Genomic DNA, 18,415 nt, shown 5'->3' on the forward strand with positions numbered 1-18,415 from the left:
TATGTTTTCATAAAACTTGCATCCATTCGTGTTCCGCCGGTTCTCTCTGTTGTCCGTTCCGAGCCCAGACACACTCGCACGCGCCCGCGGCACCTGCGAAATATTATTTTATAAGTGGCACAAAAATGTTCTCGGAATGGGATGCAACTTGTCATGCGGTCTTATTATAGTGTAGACATGCCGCCTGCCAAGTTTCGTCGCATTCGGAGTCCGTTTGACTGCCCAACCGTTATATTTATAACCGCGATATAGTCGGTTTAATCGTCGGACGTTTCGGTCTCCGAAACTGCCGCCGGGCTGCACTTCTCTTCTCTCCTCTCGGCCCAAGCCTCTCTCTCACACAGCCCACTAGCCCACCTAGTTCCCCCCCTCTGTCCGGAGCCGTCCGATGTCGATCTGAGGCCCCGAAAAACCCCTCCAAACCCTCAAACCCTAGACCCCTGCCTATTTAAGAAGCCCCCCTTGCCATTTTTGGGTGCCCCTAGCCTTCCCCTACCCTCAGCCGCCGCATCCCCCTCGTAAACCGCGCCACCAGCCAGATCCATCCACCTCCTCCCTGTTTTCCGGCGCCCTCCACCTCACCCGTGCCACTTGGCAGCGCCCCATTGGCCAGCCGTCGCCGCGCAGCCTCCCGCAGCAAACCGCAGGCCGCCATGTGGCCTGGCCATGTCCCCCTGTTCTCCCCGCGCCGCCGCGAGGCCCATCCGCGGCCCGCCGCCGGGCCGAACGGGCCCCTCCATCCCGCGCGCCTCCCAGCCGTGCCCGAGCACTCGCTCCCCGCCGCCTCGCATCTCCCTCGTCGGGATCGGGCAGGGCCCGATCTCCCTCGCCACCGCGCTGGCCGGCAGACCACCGGAGCACTGCCTCCCGCCGTCCGCGACCCCGTCGGCTGGAGTCCCGTCGGATCTCCCAGGTCACCGCCCGCGCCATTCCCCTTCCTTTCTCTCCTTCCTCTCCTCACGAGCTCCCTCTCTGCCCCAGGGATCCGCCGCCCTCGCCCACCAGCTCGCCGTCGGCACCGTCTTCACCAAATCCGGCCGGGAGCCGCCAGATCCGGGCCCCTGCGACCCGTCCCCGACCTCGTGAGCCTCGCCTTCGCCTCGAGCCGTCGCCGGAGTCAATCCCCGCCGCCGCCATGTCCTCGTCCTGCTCGGGAGCGGGGACGAGCGCCAGCTCGAGCGTTGACCGCGCCAAGGCCACGACCGCACGCGCCTAGGCCGGCTTCGCCTCGGCCCAGCTAGCTCCGCCCTCCCCAGACGGCTTCCTCTCCGAACCGGCCCAAGGCCCAGGGTGAGCAAACCCCCCCGCGCCTCCTTTCCCTCCTGTTGGGCCAGCCTCCAGAGTCGGCCCAGTATAGTGTTTTTCCGGCGCTGCGAATTTTGCTATTTATCCGGTGAATTACAGTTTTGCAGAAAACCCCCTAAGCTTCATGCATTTAATATCTCTCAAACTATGCATCGGATTAAAATGTTTTATATATGTAAAATGCTCAGAAAATTGTGTAGATTAATAATATGCCACTTTCATCTATGTTAAAATTGTTTAACATGCTGTTTGCATATCATTTCAATGTATGCCATGTTAAAATGCTTTATTTCATAACTAATTAACCGTAGCTCCATTTTAAATAAACTTCTATGTAAATGGGGTGGAAAAATGCCTAGATTAACATGGTCCACTTTATGTTGCTGTTTAACAACTCTAAAATTGTGTTTAGGGCAGAACAGTACCGAATCCATAATTTGCATATGGGGATTTTCCGGAATTGTTGTTTGTTGTTTCCGGCCTCATTTAAACTTGCCTAGATAGGTAGTTTCATTATGTTTCACCTCTTTCCATGTTTAATAACATTTAATATTGCTGGATACATAACCGAGATCAAACTAAATAATGGATGTGGTGTTTCGTCAATATGCAACTCGTTGCATATTGAGCTCCACTTAACTTGTAGTATTGTTTGTTGCACTTTGCCATGCCATGCCTCATTAAACCGGACATGCCTCACATTTGTTTGTGCATCATGCCATGCTTATGCTTGTTGGTTTACTATGTTGTTTGTTTCTTTCCGGGTTGCCTTCGGTTTCGTTCCGGAGTTGTGAGGATTCGTTCGACCACGTCCGCTTGTCTTCTTCATGGACTCGTTCTTCTTCCTAGCGGGATTTCAGGCAAGATGACCGCTACCCTGGATCTCACTACTATCATTGCTATGCTAGTTGCTTCGTTCTATCGCTTTGCTGCGCTACCTATCATCTGTTTGTCGAGCCATCCCATGTTGCCATGAACCTCTGACCTTTGACACCTTTCCTATGCAAACCACTATTTGGCTATGTTACCGCTTTTGCTCAGCCCCTCTTATAGCGTTGCTAGTTGGAGGTGAAGTTGAAGATTTCTCCATGGTGGACAGGGTTTATGTTGGGATATCACAATATCTCTTATTTTATTAATGCATCTATATATTTGGTAAAGGGTGGAAGGCTCGGCCTTTTGCCTGGTGTTTTGTTCCACTCTTGCCGCCCTAGTTTCCGTCATACCGGTGTTATGTTCCCGGAGTTTGCGTTCCTTACGCGGTCGGGTGATTTATGGGACCCCCTTGACAGTTCGCTTTGAATAAAACTCCTCCAGCAAGGCCCAACATTGACTTTTACTATTTGCCTCACCACCACCTATATTTCCCTTGGGAGTAATTAACCCGAGGGTCATCTTTATTATAGCCCCCCCCCAGGCCAGTGCTTGTCTAAGTGTTGGTCCGAACCAGAGCCACTTGCAGCGCCACCTCGGGGCAACTTGAGGGTTGGTTTTAGTTGTACGTAGTGTTCATCCGGTGTTGCCCTGAGAACGAGATATGTGCAGCTCCTATCGGGATTGTCGGCGCATCGGGCGGTCTTGCTAGTTTTGTTTTACCATTGTCGAAATGTCTTGTAAACCGGGATTCCGAGTCTGATCGGGTTTTCCTGGGAGAAGGTCTATTCCTTCGTTGATCGCGAGAGCTTATCATGGGCTAAGTTGGGACACCCCTGCAGGGTATAATCTTTCGAAAGCCGTCCTTGCGGTTATTGGCAGATGGGAATTTGTTAATGTCCGGTTGTAGATAACTTGAAACCAGATCCAAATTAAAACGCATCAACCGCGTGTGTCACCGTGATGGTCTCTTCTCGGTGGAGTCCAGGAAGTGAACACGGTTTCTGGGTTATGTTTGACGTAAGTAGGAGTTCAGGATCACTTCTTGATCATTGCTAGTTGACGACCGTTCCTTTGTTACTCTTCTCGCTCTCGTTTGCGTATTTTAGCCACCATATCATGCTTAGTCGCTGCTGCAGCCTCACCACTTTACCCCTTCCTTTCCCTTTAAGCTTTGCTAGTCTTGATACCCATGGTAATGGGATTGCTGAGTCCTCGTGGCTCACAGATTACTACAACAATAGTTGCAGGTACATGTTATGCGATGATCATGACGCGAGAGTGATGCTTGCTTGCGTTGAGTTCTTCTTCTACTTCTTCGATCAGGGGATAGGTTCAATGTCGGCAGCCTGGGCTAGCAGGGTGGATATTGTTTGAGTTTCTATTTATGATTCATCCGTAGTCGGATGTTGTTCTTGTATGTTGTGTTGTTGTATTCATGTGGCATTGTATGCCTTATGTATGTATCCCCATCTATTATGTAATGTTGATGTAATGATATCCACCTTGCAAAAGCGTTTCAATATGCGGTTCTATCCTTAGTGGGACCTTCGAGTCTCTTTAGGATAGTATCGCATATTGGGCGTGACAAGTTGGTATCAGAGCCTCGACCGACCATAGGAGCCCCCTTGATTGTTGGCCGTTGTTGATTCTAGAAGAAAACTATTTTGAGTCTTAGGATTATATATATCGGAGAGTAGGATTCTTTTTACTCCTCAGCCCCCTTCGTCGCTCTAGTGAGGACTCTTGACGTAGATGTTTTATCTTTCCTGTCCTCAATTTTTTCTCAAATTTTTTTTAGGATCACGCGTGTATCTTGGAATCGTTCCAATATTCTTATGATGAGAACATTGTTCTTGGTGCCTCCTGACATTTAGGGGTTGTGGCAGTGTCCCGGGGAGTTGAGCTCCGAGGTGTTGTCGTCATAATTTTATCGTTGCAGTTCTGGAATACCTGAGTTTTGCCGACATCGAAAATCTCTTTTATGCAGTTGTTGGTGAGATAACCCCGATAACCCAGTACCGGGGCGAGCTCGGGAGTATTGCCATAGCTCGTATAACGGATGCTTTTCGAAGGTTGAGGTACACGATTTCCAAAGGTTTCTTGGTTATGTGTTGACGGATGGATACAGCTTGGATGTAGGTATTGTTAGTTTGGGTGAGATATATTGCTTCCCCTGTATCCCCAACACCAGATTGCATAACCAGAAAGTTTCGGGAGTTTATAGGTGGGAATTCCAGTAGCTCCTAGAATATCTTTCCGACAGATGCATGATATGAGATTGGGTAAATCTCTATCATATGTTTGTTTCCGGCTTATTCTGCAAGCCAAATCCTTTGTTTTGTTTTATTTGTGGTATTCGAGTTGCTTCAAAGTCAAATGTTGAATCCATACCTTTCCTAAACGATGTTCTCATATTGCTATGTGAATACTAATCCTTTTTGATCATTGAGGTTGTCATGTTAATCCTTTTCCAACCGGTGCGCTTCTCTTCGAGATGATCTCATCATTCTCCCCATCCGCAAGATCAATTCTAAGTTTTCTCAACGGTGTTTGTTCGTTCATCCCAAGTTGTCTTTGTTTTTCCCCACCCTCCCACCCTTTTCTGCAAGGACTCATATATTTTAATCAAGTATCCTTTATTCATGTCAAGTCTCTTCACTCTTTTCCCGTCAATATTCTAATCTGGTGATCCCTCGTGAAGATGCTCAACAGTTTCAAGTTCATCAATCTTCATCCTCGTATTCTTTTCTGGTGGATCCAATTCAAGCTTTCGATATTTATCATATTATTTTCCTCGTTTCTAATGCTTTCTCATGCCGGTGTACCTCTTAATTGTTCACCTCTCTCTATTCTTATCCGGAGTGCTCAAGATATCTCAGAAGAATCATGCGTCCATTCTTAATCTGTTCGAGTTACATCAAGGTTTTTCTCTCATTCAAGATATTCAATTCAACCGGTGCAATTTCCCTTTCTAATAATTTTTCGAAGGTGTATCTTCTGAGTGGTCCCTAACCCACAGGTCTTTTCCCAGGATCTTACCTGACTCTTCTAATTTTCCCAGAGCCATTCCTAAAGTCTTTCGAAGTTTGACGTAAGAATGAATTATCATCAGTCATATGTCTTTCTCCAAGATCTTTCAAAAAAAAATTCATCGTTGGCTCAACCCCCTTCGCTTTTCATTCTCCCGGAGTATCTCCAAAATTCAGGGTGGTTCTCGTCATCATTCTCAACATGTGAAGACCAAAGAAGTGTTTCCTCAAAAAATTGTCCTTTCTCTTGAAGATTCATGGCTCTCTTAAATTCTTTTCACCCATCCGGAGCAATTCAAGAGTCTTTTCATATTGATTCTCCGTAGGCCATCATCTTAGAATTATTCATTCTCAGCTTTCAGCTCTCGTTCTCCAAATCTTACCGGTGCATCGTTCAAATACCCTCTAATCAATTCATGATTTCTTTGTTCTCATGTATTTAAATCCCCTCAGGTATCTTCATTTGTTTTCCAATTCTTCCTGGTGAATTGTGCCTTTGCTATGTTCATTTTTAATTCTTACGGTGGTTCCTTCAAGATTTCTCTTCCTTCGTTATCATTTTAATCCATTCGTTCCTTCAATTCCACCGGTGGTTCGTTGAACACCTTCTCAAGTTTACGATATATCCCTCTTAATTCTTTCTACGAGAATAAGTAGTATGCCAAATCCATTGCTTGTCGTCAATTTAATTTGGTGAAGGATAGGCATAACGTAATTCTTATTATTGTTTCATCCAAGTGATTAATTCCTTCTTTCGGAGATTGTTCATGATGAAGTAATTTCTCGGTTCAAGGTGCTTCATCTTTTCTTTCCGGAGTTCCAAGTTTTCTTGGTTATATCGTCGCAAAGCTCCATCTAAATCATTGCAAGGCTTCACCTTGTGTTTTCAACTTCTCTTTCATTTGATCATTCTTTTATTACCGGAGTTCTTCATGGAGTCTCAACATGGTGGTTCATCAAGGATTCTTTTCATTCTTCAATTGTTCTTCAAGATTTCTCTTGAAGTTGTGATCCTCCAAGCTATACTCAAAAAATAAACATGGTGCTCAACACATGTTTTGTTTTGAGGCGTTCAAGTATTATTCTTCTTGCATTTCGAAGTGCAATTCTTTCTACCTAATCCTTTGAGGTGGTTTTATGTCACTCTTGACAATTTCCTTCATGTTTCATGATTCATATGTTGTCAAGAATGAGGTATTTTAAATCCATCATTTTCTCTTTGTTCAAGAGATCTTTTCGACCAATCAACTTCTTCTTTGGAGTGATCTTGGTATAGATTTCACCTAAAGCCTTCCCTAAGGAATATTGCTATTTGTGGTGCTTATCAATGATCCAAGCTTCTCCATATCCTTCTCTGTGAAAGAGGTTTTCATCTCTTCGTTGTTCTCAAGCAAGCAATTCTTTCCGTTAGTGGCCGGTTGTCACCTCATAATTTTGGGATGTTTTCCATAAGCCCACTACAAGCTTATTCTTTTCGTTGTTGGTTTTCCAACAACTCCGTTCAATACTTATTTGCAAGGATGCTTTCCAAGTTCATTCACGGCAGAAATTGTCATTTTCTTCTCCGCCCCTTTATCCCAACAATCTATCTTTTATTCTTTCTTCTGGAGGCATGGTGATGTTGCTCTCTTCACTCATCATCTCGAATTGTGAGGACCATGTTCTTTTCGTACTTATCCATTTAACCGGAGTGTTGTGTTCTCATTCAAGTTCTTTCATCTTGTCAAGTTTTGCCTCTCTTTTCAACCTGAGTGCTGTCTGAAATCCTTCTCACCCATTATGCCATTCTTTCAATAGTTCCGGAGGCAGTGTGTTGTTGATTTCATCAAATATCTTCCCATCTTCTAGAGTTCATGTTATATTCCTTCCATGTTCAACCGGAGTGCTGCCCAAATTCTTCCTCTCTCATCTTGTTTTAACCGGAGTGGTTTCGAATTCTATCTTGTCCATTAAACTCTTGATTCATGTCTTTGCAACCGTCAAGTTCTCGTAATGTTCCTTGTTCCTCTTTTCTAACGGATTGTTTGCAATCTCGTTCATCTCTGTTGTGCTCTTTCTTTTAAATTGCTCAACCTCTCAGGATTTGTGGTTTCACTCATTTGTCAAAGAAGCAACTTAGTTTTTCCTTTGCTCTTCCTCTTCCGCTTCTCTCCGGTGCCATCCTAGATCTCGGGACGAGATCCTCTCGTAGTGGTGGAGTGTTGTAACGCCCCGGATACAACTTTCCATATTCGGAACTCTGACTCTTGCCTTTTTCGGTGATGCTATATGATACTTCCTTCGTGGTTGGGTTTCTGTCTGTTGTTTTGCTTTTTGTTCTTGTTATGCATCTCATCTCATAGCATCATGTGCATCGCATCCATATGTTTTCATAAAACTTGCATCCATTCGTGTTCCGCCGGTTCTCTCCGTTGTCCGTTCCGAGCCCAGACACACTCGCACGCGCCCGCGGCACCTCCGAAATATTATTTTATAAGTGGCATAAAAATGTTCACGGAATGGGATGCAACTTGTCATGCGGTCTTATTATAGTGTAGACATGCCGCCTGCCAAGTTTCGTCGCATTCGGAGTCTGTTTGACTGCCCAACCGTTATATTTATAACCGCGATATAGTCGGTTTAATCGTCGGACGTTTCGGTCTCCGAAACTGCCGCTGGGCTGCACTTCTCTTCTCTCCTCTCGGCCCAAGCCTCTCTCTCACACAGCCCACTAGCCCACCTAGTTCCCCCCCTCTGTCCGAAGCCGTCCGATGTCGATCTGAGGCCCCGAAAAACACCTCCAAACCCTCAAACCCTGGACCCCTGCCTATTTAAGAAGCCCCCCTTGCCATTTTTGGGTGCCCCTAGCCTTCCCCTACCCTCAGCCGCCGCAGCCCCCTCGTAAACCGCGCCACCAGCCAGATCCATCCACCTCCTCCCTGTTTTCCGGCGCCCTCCACCTCACCCGTGCCACTTGGCAGCGCCCCATTGGCCAGCCGTCGTCGCGCAGCCTCCCGCAGCAAACCGCAGGCCGCCATGTGGCCTAGCCACGTCCCCCTGTTCTCCCCACGCCGCCGCGAGGCCCATCCGCGACTCGCCGCCGGGCCGAACGGGCCCCGCCAGCCCGCGCGCCTCCCAGCCGTGCCCGAGCGCTCGCTCCCCGCCGCCTCGCATCTCCCTCGTCGGGATCGGGTAGGGCCCGATCTCCCTCGCCGCCGCGCTGGCCGGCAGACCACCGGAGCGCCACCTCCCGCCGTCCGCGACCCCGTCGGCTGGAGTCCCGTCGGATCTCCCAGGTCACCGCCCGCGCCATTCCCCTTCCTTTCTCTCCTTCCTCTCCTCACGAGCTCCCTCTCTGCCCCAGGGATCCGCCGCCCTCGCCCACCATCTCGCCGTCGGCACCGTCTTCACCGGATCCGGCCGGGAGCCGCCAGATCCAGGCCCCTGCGACCCGTCCCCGACCTCGTGAGCCTCGCCGTCGCCGGAGTCAAGCCCCGCCGCCGCCATGTCCTCGTCCCGCTCGGGAGCGGGGACGAGCGCCTGCTCGAGCGTTGACCGCGCCAAGGCCACGACCGCACACGCCTGGGCCGGCTTCGCCTCGGCCCAGCTAGCTCCGCCCTCCCCAGCCGGCTTCCTCTCCGAACCGGCCCAAGGCCCAGGGTGAGCAAACCCCCCCTGCGCCTCCTTTCCCTCCTGTTGGGCCAGCCTCCAGAGTCGTCCCAGTATAGTGTTTTTCCGGCGCTGCGAATTTTGCTATTTATCCGGTGAATTACAGTTTTGCAGAAAACCCCCTAAGCTTCATGCATTTAATATCTCTCAAACTGTGCACCGGATTAAAATGTTTTATATATGTAAAATGCTCAGAAAATTGTGTAGATTAATAATATGCCACTTTCATCTATGTTAAAATTGTTTAACATGCTGTTTGCATATCATTTGCATGTATGCCATGTTAAAATGCTTTATTTCATAACTAATTAACCGTAGCTCCATTTTAAATAAACTTTATATGAAAATGGGGTGGAAAAGTGCCTAGACTAACATGGTCCACTCTATGTTGCTGTTTAACAACTCTAAAATTGTGTTTAGGGCAGAACAGTACTGAATCCATAATTTGCATATGGGGATTTTCCGGAATTGTTGTTTGTTGTTTCCGGCCTCATTTAAACTTGCCTAGATAGGTAGTTTAATTATGTTTCACCTCTTGCCATGTTTAATAACATTTAATATTGCTGGATACATAACCGAGATCAAACTAAATAATGGATGTGGTGTTTCATCAATATGCAACTCGTTGCATATTGAGCTCCACTTAACTTGTAGTATTGTTTGTTGCACTTTGCCATGCCATGCCTCATTAAACCGGACATGCGTCATACTTGTTTGTGCATCATGCCATGCTTATGCTTGTTGGTTTACTATGTTGTTTGTTTCTTTCCGGGTTGCCTTCGGTTTCGTTCCGGAGTTGTGAGGATTCGTTTAACCACGTCCGCTTGTCTTCTTCATGGACTCGTTCTTCTTCCTAGCGGGATTTCAGGCAAGCTGACCGCTACCCTGGATCTCACTACTATCATTGCTATGCTAGTTGCTTCATTCTATCGCTTTGCTGCGCTACCTATCATCTGTTTGTCGAGCCATCCCATGTTGCCATGAACCTCTGACCTTGACACCTTTCCTATGCAAACCACTATTTGGCTATGTTACCGCTTTTGCTCAGCCCCTCTTATAGTGTTGCTAGTTGGAGGTGAAGTTGAAGATTTCTCCATGGTGGATAGGGTTTATGTTGGGATATCACAATATCTCTTATTTTATTAATGCATCTATATATTTGGTAAAGGGTGGAAGGCTCGGCCTTTTGCCTGGTGTTTTGTTCCACTCTTGCCGCCCTAGTTTCCGTCATACCGGTGTTATGTTCCCGGAGTTTGCGTTCCTTACGCGGTCGGGTGATTTATGGGACCCCCTTGACAGTTCGCTTTGAATAAAACTCCTCCAGCAAGGCCCAACATTGACTTTTACCATTTGCCTCACCACCACCAATATTTCCCTTGGGAGTAATTAACCCGAGGGTCATCTTTATTATAGCCCCCCCGGGCCAGTGCTTGTCTAAGTGTTGGTCCGAACCAGAGCCACTTGCAGCGCCACCTCGGGGTAACTTGAGGGTTGGTTTTAGTTGTACGTAGTGTTCATCCGGTGTTGCCCTGAGAACGAGATATGTGTAGCTCCTATCGGGATTGTCGGCGCACCGGGCGGTCTTGCTGGTTTTGTTTTACCATTGTCCAAATGTCTTGTAAACCGGGATTCCGAGTCTGATCGGGTCTTCCTGGGAGAAGGTCTATTCCTTCATTGATCGCAAGAGCTTATCATGGGCTAAGTTGGGACACCCCTGCAGGGTATAATCTTTCGAAAGCCGTGCCTGCGGTTATTGCCAGATGGGAATTTGTTAATGTCCGGTTGTAGATAACTTGACACCAGATCCAAATTAAAACGCATCAACCGCGTGTGTCGCCGTGATGGTCTCTTCTCGGTGGAGTCCGGGAAATGAACACGGTTTCTGGGTTATGTTTGACGTAAGTAGGAGTTCAGGATCACTTCTTGATCATTGCTAGTTGACGACCGTTCCTTTGTTACTCTTCTCGCTCTCATTTGCGTATGTTAGCCACCATATCATGCTTAGTCGCTGCTGCAGCCTCACCACTTTACACCTTCCTTTCCCTTTAAGCTTTGCTAGTCTTGATACCCATGGTAATGGGATTGCTGAGTCCTCGTGGCTCACAGATTACTACAACAACAGTTGCAGGTACATGTTATGCGATGATCATGACGCGAGAGTGATGCTTGCTTGCGTTGAGTTCTTCTTCTACTTCTTCGATCAGGGGATAGGTTCTAGGTCGGCAGCCTGGGCTAGCAGGGTGGATATTGTTTGAGTTTCTGTTTATGATTCATCCGTAGTCGGATGTTGTTCTTGTATGTTGTGTTGTTGTATTCATGTGGCATTGTATGCCTTATGTATGTATCCCCATCTATTATGTAATGTTGATGTAATGATATCCACCTTGCAAAAGCGTTTCAATATGCGGTTCTATCCTTAGTGGGACCTTCGAGTCTCTTTAGGATAGTATCGCATATTGGGCGTGACAGACAATGTGATCGAATAAGCAAGGATTGACTGTAGCGACCCGACCCGAATGGATCAAGTCTCTGTGCTTAAGTGTCATCGCTGGATCGGTATGCTGACACACACAGTACTCGAGGATTTATAACAAAGGTAAATCACATGTATAAAGTAACGTAAATACTATTACCTCAATCCAAATAGCGGAAGTAACAAGGTTGTGGATTCCCATCAACACCAACGGCAAAGTTGAGTGTAGAAATCATAACCCTAACGTATCACTTACTCGTCGTAAGATCCTGCAACATTAGATGTTGCAGCCACAAGGGTCAATACATTGAATGTACTGGCAAATTCACACCGTAGAGCAATGATGAATAAAGGCTATCACTACATGCATATTTGGCTGGTGGAGGCCCTATGGTTATATTGTTTTTGTGAAAAGCCAATTTTTCCCTACTACAAAGGAATAAATTTATTTAACTATCATGGTGGTTGTTAAACATTGAGAATGGTTGACAGCATTCTCAATCCCAATTACGCATCATCATTAAACCAACAAAATTAATTAAAGTAACATGATGAGATTCATAGGATAATCCAAGTACTAGATACTCAAAACGTCCATAACCGGGGACACGGCTAATCATGATTAGTTTATACACTCTGCAGAGGTTTGCGCACTTTTCCCCACAAGACTCGATCGCCTCCGTTTGATTTCTCGCACTACATGATGTTTGAGAAACGGATGACCGAGACACAGTCTTTCAGAAGCGCTAGCACCTTACTAAGGGTAGACCGGTACACCTACTTTCCCATACATCTGGTAGTCTACCCTGTAAGAGTTCACACGACTTAATCAACTATGCCAGAGCCCATAATAGCTTGTGGCTGCACACGGAAGTTTCTAGCATGAATAATCTTATTATCCCTTTGAGCCTGGGTGGCGGTCCATAAAAAAACAGGCAATCCTGGTCTACCCAGGTCCCTAGACAGACAATCCTGGAATAACTAGCTACCTCAATCCGCCCAGATGTGTATTAATGTTGCCACCTTAAATAAACCATTAACTAACAATCTCACATCTATCATGGAAAAATCACTCAAACCCAATCCACGTCTACTAGCATAGCATGGCATAATAAGCAAACGTAGAAGTAACTCCCAAGAGTTTGATAATAAAACAGGTAATAAGTACTACCTCAATCTACTTCCCAAAACCCACAATTTAATTACATCCTAATCATGCAATGTTTGAGGATTGATCTAATGCATAAAAACTGGGTAATAAGGAAGCATGATCAAAGTGTGAACTTGCCTGCAATGTTGATGAAGATGATTCGCACTCAAAACTCTTGATAGTTCTACTCGTCACACTCCGGTCAATCTATCGTACGCAAGCAATAGTAACTACACATAAGCAATCACTCAAAAGATCGGGAAGAACGAAGAAGACGGTTCGGAAAACATCAAAACCAAGCGAATAACTCTTGCAACATAAACAATTCCTAACAGTACCAAAATTATGTGAATTTGGCCTTATCGGAAAGTTTACTCTAGAGCTTCGATTTGCAAAAAGAATCAACTAAATCGGAGTTATAAAACTCAAGTTACGATCGAAAGAAGTTTAAATACTAAACTGTTTGAAATTCAAATTTTAAGCTTTCAAAAAAACATGTTTAAGTTGTATTACTGGATAGACGGGATCATAACAAAGAGGTGGGCGTTGGTTTTGTTAGATTTGGCCAAACGTGTAAAAAGTTGTGAGCGATTGAAGTACAAGGCCTAAACTGTAAAATAAAGCAATGACAACTAGGTCCCTGACAGAAAATAAAAAACCAATACCGAACGAACATTCGCTACCGAACGCTAACGAATGTCACACCCTAGCTAGTCATGCATTAGAGTGTTGCATCATGTTTACTCTTTCATCAGAAACTTGAAATGGGGATCTGTGAAACCCTCAGAATCATTTTGAAAATGACCCAAATAAAAATTTCTCCAAAAGGGTCCAAGAAAATGCTCATGTTGCTCTCTGAAAATATTGGACAGAGATAAAAATCAAACCAATATTTTTAGTGGCTCATGGACATTTATTTTGGGCATTTGGAATTAATGCATAAATATTTGCATTGGAAATATATTTCTATATATATTAATATATGTCCAAATATTATGCCAATTATAAAGGAGCTCTGGAATAATATATCTAGCCCCTGCAAAAATTGGCATAAGTTAAATAAATGATTTAATATATTATTTAAATCAAAACAAATGTCAGAAATTAGAAAACAGGAAAAAATAAAAGGGAGAAGCTTACCTGGGCTCCTCCACTGTGCAGCCCATCCAGCTGGCCGGCCCAGCCAGCAGGCGGCCCAGCCCGTCTCCCTCCTCTGTCGTCTTCGTCCCGACAGAGGGAGGGGAGTGTGGCCGGCGCGCGCGCCCGCCACCGCGCCACGCCACCTCTCTCCCTGCCTGCCTGCCCTCCCCTCCTCGCCTCGATGCCCTGGACGACGCCACGCCTCCCCCCCTGCTCTCTCTCACTCGCCCTCGGCTCTTCCCTCCTCTCCCTCGCTCTCTCTCTCACGGCCGAACACCACCGTCGCCGCCGTTCGCCTTAGCAGCCGTCTCCGGCCACCCCTCGCTCCCCCGACTAGCTCAGAAGCTCCGCCACAACCCCCTCTTCCTCCCCACCGCTCCACGGGCCTCTGGAAGCCCTGCATCGCCGCCACGTCGCCGTTCCCCTCTTCGGGCTCCGACCATCATCGCCGTCGAATTCGCCGTCTCCAGCGCGTCTCCGAGCCCGCTTCGACGCCCACTGCAACCGCGGTGAGCCCCCGAGTCGTTTCCCCCTTCTCCCTGGTCTCTTTCGACCTCTAGGCCTAAGCCCCACCTTGGTCGAGAGCTCCACGCCGCCGGCGATGTCGCCGTCGTGGCCACGGTCACCGTAGCGCCCAACCGAGCACACTATCGTGCTCCACGCCTCACTAGGAGCACGCAGCACGCACCAACGCCTCCCCAAACCCCCTGCAACGCCGACTCCGACCGCACCCGAACTCCGGCGGCCGCAGCCGAGCTCGCCGCCGTCGACTCCGGCCACCCCAGGCTCGGCCACCACCACCGTTCGACGCGCGGGAGCAAGAGCTCTCCAACGAGCCCAAGCACAGCCTCGCTCGTGCCCTGTAGCGCGATCCCGCATCGCGCCGCCGTCTCGGGCCTCGCCGGCGTCACGTCGCCGGTGGGTTTGACCCACTTTGACCACGGCAGGAACCCCCCCCCCTGAGTCCCTGACAGGTGGGCCCAGCCCTGTAGCTAATTAGGATTAGCGCTAACCACTATTAGTTAACCCCCTGACACTGACTAGTGGGCCCCAGCGCCACTAATTAGTAATTAGGATTAATTTAACCCTGTTTAAACCCCCTGTCACTGACGTGTGGGCCCCACACGTCAGGTTTGACTCCAGCCAGCCGCAGTTGACCACTGACGTCATGCTGACGTCATGCTGGCGCAATAATTATATTTCTGGATTTAATTTAATCAGGAAATTCCAGAATATTATTTAAACTTCAAAAATTCATAACTTTTATTCTGTAACTCCAAATTGGACAAATTATATATGAAAAATGATCAGAAAAATCCAATCTATCCATCTGTACTATTTTCATGCATGATCAAACAAGTTAAATTGATGTTTCAAGCAGAACAAGGAAAAGCACTTTAAAAGGCCATATTTGAATTTGAAATTTGAATCCTTGATTCAAATTTGTTCAAACCCTTCTGGTTTTAGTTGCATTAGCCCACACACTCATATTGCCATGTTTCATGCATGCATCATATTGTTGCACATTGTTTGGTGATGGTTGTGTATCGGTGTCCTTTGCGACAGGTTCTGCCTCCGAGGAGTACCGTGATTACCCTAACGAAGAACCGTATCAGTGCATCGAACCATCAGGCAAGCAACCAACCATTTGATCATATCGATACAATCCCATGTTCTCGCTCCTGCTCTCTTTTACTGCATTAAGACAACGCGTTTCAAACTGCTGTGTGCTACGGTAGTTGAACCCATTTCCTCTGCATGACCTGTCATTGCCACAGTAACTAGATGAAACCCACTAGCATGTGTAGGAGTTGATTGAGTCATATGTATGTGTTGTTCCTACCTTGCTATGCCTGCTATGCTTAGAGTCGTGTCAGGTCTGGTTCATCTGGGTGATGGCTAGAGTGAAATGATTATGTCGGTAATGAGAGTGGTGTGGTGAACACGATTTGGTAAAGGTATCGATGAGAGGCCATGTAGGAGTACATGGTGGGTTGTTTCATTGAAGCCGACCTTAAGCACTGAGATCTGTATGTGTGATTTAAGATACAGCTACTACCATGCATTGGGCCCTGAAATATGACCCCGCTCGACTTCTTATTCACCCTAGCTCTCTGTCCAGGAGTTGCAAGTAGTTTCTGGTGTTTGTAGCCTACTGGAGGCCGTGGACAGCGCTGACCGTAGGGGTGGGCTGTGATGCGGTAGGTACGTGGCACGGTGTACCGAATACCCGTTAGGTATCTCGGGAACCCTGTTCACATCGTTCGGGGCCGTATGGGAAACCTCGGCCGGACTCCCTGCGGATGGAACCTGAATAGGCGATAAACCTGGACTAGAGGCTTAAGTGTTTAGGTAGGTTGTGGTCTACACCCACGTCGGCTTTCGCTTGAAGTCTGCCGAGCACATGTCGGGTGCAGACGCTAAGTGGTGGAAACATGTATGAAGAAGTACACCCCTGCAGGGTTAACATGATCTATTCGAATAGCCGCGTCCGCGGTAAAGGACTACTTGGTTGCCTATACAGTTCATAGACAAGTAAATGGAAACTACTAAAAGCCTCAAGATAAGAGTGAGTGCCGAGGATGGCTCTTCCGTATGAAGACGGAGGTGGATCCTCGGTGGTGTATTGAAGTGGTGAGTAGTGGACTCGTGTGCGCAAAACCATTTCAAGTTGGAGTATCATAGGATAGTCTAGCCAAGAGTCAAAGCTGGCTTGCTGCAATAACTCCACCAACCCTTCTTGATACTAAGCATGTATGTAGGATCTGATGTAAGTCTTGCTGAGTACCTTTGTACTCATGTTGCTATAATCTACATTTTTTACAGAAGACGCTGCAACCCCTTCTGATGGGTTCTATGTAGACGTTGACATCAACGAGTAGGCTAAAGACCCAGGTGGTGACCCTGAGCTTGTGAAGGACCACGTAGTATAGCTAGGCTTTCCAAGCCTCCTTTATTTTACTAGTTGTCTGTACTCAGACAAGTTACCTCCGCTGCTGGTTTGTATGACTGTATGACTTGAATGCTGGGTCGTGTGACCCGTATCTTTGTGTATGCTATGTATGGCTCCCTGAGCCCTAAATAAAGTACTTGTGTCGTAGAGTCATGTTGTGATGCTTCGTTGTATTTGCACATATCGAGCATATTGTGTGTATGATTGAAATGCTTGGTATGTGTGGGATCTGACTATCTAGTTGTTTATCTTTAGTAGCCTCTCTTACCGGGAGCTACGGCCTAGAAGATATGAGCAAAACAAGTTAAACATGGCATTGACGCAAAATGCAAACAAACATCAAGCAAACACACCAAAACAAGGATGCAACATGATAATATGAAACTACATGCAATTCTAAGCAAGTTTCATATAGAGCACACTCAAAACGGAGCAACGGATCAACACATACACTCTACAAGTTTAAAGGACAAGCTGTCCAAAGCAACAACTAGGCAACTTGCAAGCATCAAAACAATAAACTACAGCACCCCAACCAAAAAAACAAAAGGCATCGGCATGAAGTACAGGTAAAGCATGACAAAACATGAACACTGAGCTATCTCCAGAAATCACTAGAACATGCTCAAAAGGACATGGCAAGATTGCATATATTAACAGTTTCAGACTTATCAGGAAATAACATCAGGTTGCAATGTTTAGAGCTATCAAACAACATTCTACAGGAACTTATCATGGAAAACAAAGGCATGGAATGAATCTACTAATTGCATATAACAAAAGTCGCTTACTAACCATGAGCCAAAAAGGCACAGAAAATATGATGGCACCCATGTAAACATGGCAAGTTATATGACAGACTCATACATGGCAGGAACAACAATAAGTAGGCATGTTGGTGAGCTTGAACCACTCACCACAGAGCAATACATGGCATGGCAAGGCAACCAACAGTAAGAAGACATGTTTATGAAGCTAAGCATGGCAAGGTCAAGATCATAGGGTGCAAGGATCACTAGCAACAATCATGGCAACATTGAACTTAATGTTAACAGGCTGACAACAACATTATTTAGCAACTTGAGAGCAAGATTACAACAATCTACATTATTCTAGAAATGCAACCAGGGGCATGAATGGATAGAACAAGACATGTATAACAAATCATCCTTAGTGAACATCTCCAGATTATGCATAGAATGACTTGTAGAAGCAGGTTTACATGGCATCACAAAATAACAGATCAGTCAGGAAAACAGCAACAGTAAATACCCTACTTAACAAGCTTGATTCACTCAGTACAATACTCACAAAAATACATAGATAGCACCACTGTAAAGATGGCATGGCATAGATCAAAACACATGTAGACATCAACCTCATAGGATGCACACATCAAATGCAACAAAAATGACAAATCATCAAGTTAGAACAGTTTCAGCAGATTAACAGCAACATGCACTCTTGCAGCGACAATTCGGGAATCAAGATGAACTCAAATGAACATGATGCAATGGAATGAAATGACGTACTCGTCGAGGCGAACAATTTGACATATTACACGCACGAAACGGAGCAGTATGCAGCAAGTTATGGTGCGATGAACATGGCATGATAATGTCAAAATAACAGGGACTTAGGGAAATATCAACCTCCGAGATCTAGGGTTCCTCGGCATGCGAACCGAGGCAACGACGGATCTCACCGGAGATCGGCCGGAGGGAGGTCGGAGGAGGCGGGGAGATGGCCGGGGAGGTCGGGGACGACCGGGCCGGACGCTGCTCCGGCGGAGGAGCGCGGGAACCGAGGCGGCGGCGGCGGACGCAAGACACGGCGGCGCC

The sequence above is a fragment of the Triticum dicoccoides genome, chromosome 5B (assembly GCF_002162155.2).
Source record: "Triticum dicoccoides isolate Atlit2015 ecotype Zavitan chromosome 5B, WEW_v2.0, whole genome shotgun sequence".
Classification (NCBI taxonomy): Eukaryota; Viridiplantae; Streptophyta; class Magnoliopsida; order Poales; family Poaceae; genus Triticum; species Triticum dicoccoides.